At 40.1% G+C, this 6,505-nt stretch overlaps 1 protein-coding gene across 1 annotated transcript in view; it reads left to right on the top strand.

The window, feature by feature from the left end:
* The first annotated feature begins 3,848 nt into the window (after positions 1-3,848).
* BCO2 (beta-carotene oxygenase 2) overlaps positions 3,849-6,505 on the top strand; it is a 73,377-nt gene continuing 70,720 nt past the window's right edge. Inside the window, exon 1 of the mRNA XM_088018010.1 lies at positions 3,849-4,501. The gene's annotated coding sequence lies outside the window, so the exon portion shown is untranslated. The remainder of the gene's footprint in view (positions 4,502-6,505) is intronic.

Here is a 6,505-nt window from a genome sequence, read left to right as displayed (position 1 = left end):
TCCCTATACTCTGAAGAGTTTTGATCAAGAAAGGATGTTGTACTTTGTCAAATGCTTTTTCTGCATCTATTGAGAGGATCATATGATTCTTGTTCTTTCTTTTGTTAATGTATTGTATCACATTGATTGATTTGTGGATGTTGAACCAGCCTTGCAGCCCAGGAATAAATCCCACTTGGTCGTGGTGAATAATCCTTTTAATGTACTGTTGGATCCTATTGGCTAGTATTTTGGTGAGAATTTTTGCATCCATGTTCATCAAGGATATTGGTTTGTAATTCTCTTTTTTTGATGGGGTCTTTGTCTGGTTTTGGGATCAAGGTAATGCTGGCCTCATAAAATGAGTTTGGAAGTTTCCCTTCCATTTCTATTTTTTGGAACAGTTTCAGGAGAATAGGTATTAATTCTTCTTGAAATGTCTGATAGAATTCCCCTGGGAAGCCATCTGGCCCTGGGCTTTTGTTTCTTGGGAGATTTTTGATGACTGTTTCAATTTCCTTAGTGGTTATAGGTCTGTTCAGGTTTTCTATTTCTTCCTGGTTCAATTTTGGTAGTTGATACATCTCTAGGAATGCACCCATTTCTTCCAGGTTATCTAATTTGCTGGCATAGATTTGCTCATAATATGTTCTTATAATTGTTTGTATTTCTTTGGTGTTGGTTGTGATCTCTCCTCTTTCATTCATGATTTTGTTGATTTGGGTCATTTCTCTTTTCTTTTTGATCAGTCTGGCCAGGGGTTTATCAATCTTGTTAATTCTTTCAAAGAACCAGCTCCTAGTTTCGTTGATCTGTTCTACTGTTCTTTTGATTTCTAGTTCCTTGATTTCTGCTCTGATCTTAATGATTTCTCTTCTCCTGCTAGGTTTAGGCTTTATTTGCTGTTCTTTCTCCAGCTCCTTTAGGTGTAGGGTTAGGTTGTGTATTTGAGAGCTTTCTTGTTTCTTGAGAAAGGCTTGTATTGCTATATACTTTCCTCTCAGGACTGCCTTTGCTGTATCCCAAAGATTTTGAACAGTTGTGTTTTCATTTTCATTGGTTTCCATGAATTTTTTTAATTCTTCTTTAATTTCTTGGTTGACCCATTCATTCTTTAGTAGGATGCTCTTTAGCCTCCATGTATTTGAGTTCTTTCCGACTTTCCTCTTGTGGTTGAGTTCTAGTTTCAAAGCATTGTGGTCTGAAAATATTCAGGGAATGATCCCAATCTTTTGGTACCGATTGAGACCTGATTTGTGACCTAGGATGTGATCAATTCTGGAGAATGTTCCATGGGCACTAGAGAAGAATGTGTATTCCGTTGCTTTGGGATGGAATGTTCTGAATATGTCTGTGAAGTCCATTTGGTCCAGTGTGTCATTTAAAGTCTTTATTTCCTTGTTGATCTTTTGCTTAGATGATCTGTCCATTTCAGTCAGGGGGGTGTTAAAGTCCCCCACTATTATTGTATTGTTGTCAATGTGTTTCTTTGCTTTTGTTATTAATCGCCTTATATAATTGGCTGCTCCCATGTTCGGGGCATAGATATTTACAATTGTTAGATCTTCTTGTTGGATAGACCCTTTAAGTAGGATATAGTGTCCTTCCTCATCTCTTATTACAGTCTTTGTTTTAAAATCTAGTTTGTCTGATATAAGGATTGCCACCCCAGCTTTCTTTTGGTGTCCATTAGCATGGTAAATGGTTTTCCACCCCCTCACTTTCAATCTGGAGGTGTCTTTGGGTCTAAAATGAGTCTCTTGCAGACAGCATATGGATGGGTCTTGTTTTTTAATCCAATCTGATAGCCTGTGTCTTTTGATTGGGGCATTTAGCCCATTTACATTCAGGGTAACTATTGAAAGGTATGAATTTAGTGCCATTGTATTACCTGTAAGGTGACTGTTAACTGTCTGTTGTCTGTGTTCGTTTCTGCTCTTTGCTGCTTTTAGGCTCTCTCTTTGCTTAGAGGACCCCTCTCAATATTTCTTGGAGGGCTGGTTTCGTGTTTGCAAATTCCTTTAGTTTTTGTTTGTTCTGGAAGCTTTTTATCTCTCCTTCTATTTTCAATGATAGCCTAGCTGGATATAGTATTCTTGGCTGCATATTTTTCTCGTTTAGTGCTCTGAAGATATCTTGCCAGTCCTTTCTGGCCTGCCAGGTCTCTGTGGATAGGTCTGTTGCCAATCTAATGTTTCTACCATTGTAGGTTACATATCTCTTCTCCCGAGCTGCTTTCAGGATTTTCTCTTTGTCTCTGAGACTCGTAAGTTTTAGTATTAGATGTCGGGGTGTTGACCTATTATTATTGATTTTGAGAGGGGTTCTCTGTGCCTCCTGGATTTTAATGCCTGTTTCCTTCCTCACATTAGGGAAGTTCTCTGCTATAATTTGCTCCAATATACCTTCTGCCCCTCTCTCTCTCTCTTCTTCTTCTGGGATCCCAATTATTCTAATGTTGTTTCGTCTTATCGTATCACTTATCTCTCGAATTCTGCCCTCGTGATCCTGTAGTTGTTTCTCTCTCTTTTTCTCAGCCTCTTTATTTTCCATCATTTGGTCTTCTATATCACTGATTCTCTCTTCTGCCTCATTTATCCTAGCATTTAGTGCCCCCATTTTTGATTGCACCTCATCAATAGCCTTTTTGATTTCGATTTGGTTAGATTTTAGTTCTTTTATTTCTCCAGAAAGGGTTTCTCTAATAACTTCCACGCTTTTTCAAGCCCAGCTAGTATCTTTAAAGTCATGATTCTGAACTCTAGGTCCGACATCGTACTAATGTCCGTATTGAGTAGGTCCCTGCCTGACGGTACTACCTCTTGTTCTTTTTGCTGAGGTGATTTCTTTCGTCTTGTCATTTTGTCCAGAGGAGAATAGATGAATGAGAGAACAAAATGCTAACAGGTTTACAACGTCCCCAGCAAATATACTGTATACAAATCAGAAAAGACCTGAAACCAGGGGAAAAGAAAGGGAAAGAAAGAAAAAAGAAAGAGAAAAAAAAAAAGAAAAAAAAGATAAAAACAAAAACAAAACAATACAAAAAAAGCAGAATATGATCAAATATGATCAGGCTAGTGCATAGATCAGTGCCACACACTAGATTTTGGGCATATTTTGGTTTGTTAGAAAAAAGTGCCTCCTAAAATTTTAAAGGAAGAAAGACATATATGTACAAAATAAGGGTTGATACAATGAAGGGATGGAAGATGACTGTAAAGATGAAAATTATAAAAGATTTTATAAAAGGACTTGGTAAGATAAGTTGTTTGAAAAAGGAAAGAAGATTTAAGGAAAAAAAAAAAGAAAAAGGGAGAGAATGTGATCAGGCAGGAGACTAGAACAAAGCCATACACTAGTGATTTAGGGTATATTTTGATCTGTTAGAAGAAACTGTACCTCAAAATTTTAAAGAGAGAACAACCTATATATATATGCCAAAAATAAGGGTAACTACTATGAAGGGATGAAATATGACTCTAAAAATGAAAAATAAAAAATGTTTTTTTTTTTAAAAAGGGGATTGAGAAGATGTTGGTTGAAAAAGGGAAAAAGAAAAATAAAAAAAAACAGTCAACAAAAATTAACTTTGATGAAATAATAGATCATGGTAAAAAAAAAAAAAGCCATGAATCTATGTGCAGTATTCCCCTAGCGCTGGAGTTCTCCCATTCTCCTTGATCGATCAACTTGGTTTTGGCTTGCTGGCTGTTTGTGCTGATCTTCTGGGGGAGGGGCCTGTTGCTGTGGTTTCCAAATGTCTTTGCCGGAGGCGGAATTGCCCCGCCCTTGTCGGTCTGGGCTAAGGAAGCTGCTCCGGTTTGCTCTCAGGAGCTTTTGTTCCCTGCAAGCTCTTGGTACAGCTTTGGAGGACCAGGGCAGAAATGGTGGCCTCCCAATCTCCACCCGGAGGAGCTGAGAACTCGGGGCCCCGCTCCTCAGTGCGCCCCCAGAGAAAAGCAGTCACTCCCGTGTCCCCGGTCTCCGGCCGCACTCCGTGCTCACCCGGCCTGTGATCGAGCGTTGCTATCTCTGGCACCCGACCCCGCGTGGAGTCTCCAAACCCAGCAGATCCCTGCAGTGCGTTCCCGCACCGCTCCTCCCCGGGGGAGGAAGGGGAGTCTCCCCAGATCTGCTGCTTGTTGGGTCCCTGCTGGAGGAGCCGTGCCCGACTGGGCCGCAGATCACAGTCTATGGCCACCCCGAGCTGAGAGCCCGCGACTCTGCTCCGTCTCTGCAGCCGGCTTCCCCGCTCTGATACCTGGGAGCTCTGCCGCACTCAGGCACCCCTGGTCTCTCTGTGACCCTGAGGGTCCTGAGACCACACTGTCCCGCGAGGATTCCACCCCCCGCTTAGTCACTGCAGCGACGTCCCTCCGCCGAGCCAACTTCTAAAAGGTCCGATTTTGTGCTCCGCGGCTCTAGCACTTGCCAGAAGCGGCCGACGGAGGCCCCTCCCCCGCCGTCTATCCTCCCGAATATCGCCTCGGATTCACTTCTCCGCACGCCCTACCTTCCAGTAAGTGGTCGCTTCTCTGTTCAGAGAGTTGTTGCTACTTTCCTGTTCGATCTCCTGTTGAGTTCGTAGGTGTTCAGGATGGTTTTGATCCCTATTCAGCTGAATTCCTGAGACCAGACGAAATCTAGGTCTCCTACTCCTCCGCCATCTTGCTCCGCCCCCCATCTTTTCATTTTCTTAATGATGTCTTTTGAGTGCAAGTTTTTAATTTTTATTTTAAATTTTGAAATAATTTAAAGTTCACAGAAGTTGCAAAGATAGTGCAGAGCAGTCCCATTATCCTTCACCCAGTTTCACTCCCAAATTTTGAATTTTGATTAAGTCCAATTTGCTATTTTTTTAATAGATCATGCTTCTTGGATTGTGTCTAAAAAATCTTTGCATAACCCAAGGTCTTGACATAAACCCAAAGTTTATACCTTTAACTTTCTTTCTTTCTCTTTCTTTCTTTCTTTCTTTCTCTCTCTCTCTCTCTTTTTTTTTTTTTTTTGTAATCTCTGGGGGTGCTTGGGTGGCTCAGTTGGTTAAGGGTCTGCCTTTGGCTCTGGTCATGACCCCGGGGTCCTGGGATAGAATCTGCTTCTCCCTCTCCATCTGCCCCTCCCCATACTCATGCTCTCTCTCTCAAATAAATAAATAAAATCTTAAAAAAAAAAAAAGTAATCTTTGTGTCCACCATGGTGCTTGAACTCAATATCCTGAGATCAAGAGTTGCGTGTTCTATCGACTGAGCCAGCCAGGCACCCTGGCTTAGTTTACACTGATGTCTCTGTTCCATTTTGAGTCAATTTTTGTATATAGTGTGAGGTAAAGGTCTACATTCATCATTTTGCGTGTGGATATCCAATTGTCCCAGCACCATTTGTTGAAGACTCTTTTTCTATCAAACTGCCTTTGTCAAAAATCAATTGGTCATAAATATAAGAGTTTATTTGTGAATTCTCAAATCAGTTCTATTGATCTATGTTTATCCTTATGTTAGTATCAAACTGTGTTTTTTTTAAAGATTTTATTTACTTATTTGACAGAGAGAGACACAGCAAGAGAGGGAACACAAGCAGGGGGAGTGGGGGAGGGAGAAGCAGGCTTCCCGCTGAGCAGGGAGCCCGATGCGGCACTCGATCCCAGGACCCTGGGACCATGACCTGAGCCGAAGGCAGACGCTTAATGACTGAGCCACCCAGGCTCCCCAGTATCAAACTGTTCTCATAACTGTAGCTTATATTAAATTTTAAGATTAGGAAATGAAAATGCCCAACTTTGCTTTTTTTCACAATTTTTTGGCTATTCTGTGTCTTTTGAATTTCCATATACATTTTAGATATAGCTTGTCAAAATATCTGCAAAAAAAGGCCTGCTGGAAATCTGATGGACATTGAGTTGAATCTATAGATCAATATTAGGGGAACTTTCATCTTAATCTTGAGTGTTTCAGTCATTGAACATGGAATGTTTCTCCATTTATTTAAATCATATTTAATTTCCCTCAGCATTGTTTTGGAATTTTCAGTGTACAAGTCTTGCACTTCTTTTGCTAAATTTATTCATAAGTATTTTAGTCTTAATACTGTGAGTGGAATTGTTTTCTTATTTTTATTTTCAGATTGTTCATTCTCATATGTAGAAATACAATTTATTTTCATGTATTAATCTTGTATTCTGCATCCTTGCTCAACTTGCTTGCTAATTTTAATAGGGTTTTTTTTTTGCATTTGTGTCTATTCCTTAAGATCTTCCATATACAGAATCATGTTGTGTGCAAATAAGAATAGTTTTACTTCTTCCTTTTCTTTCTTTTTCTTGTGATTGTACAGGCTAGAACCTCCAGTATGATGTTGAATGGAAGTTGTAAGCGCTGACATTCTTGCATTGTTTTTTCACCATTAAGTATGAGGTTAGCACTAATTCAAAAAGAGATATGCCCCCCTATGTTTGTTGTAGTATTCTTTACAATATCCCAATCATGGAAGCAACCTAAGTGTCCAGTGATACATGAATGGATAA

Source organism: Eumetopias jubatus, unplaced genomic scaffold (genome assembly GCF_037043125.1).
Source record: "Eumetopias jubatus isolate StellerSeaLion01/CBP00866 unplaced genomic scaffold, mEumJub1_p1.0 scaffold_13, whole genome shotgun sequence".
Lineage (NCBI taxonomy): Eukaryota > Metazoa > Chordata > Mammalia > Carnivora > Otariidae > Eumetopias > Eumetopias jubatus.
Note: the sequence above shows the minus strand (reverse complement) of the source record. Positions and strands in the feature narration are given on the sequence as shown.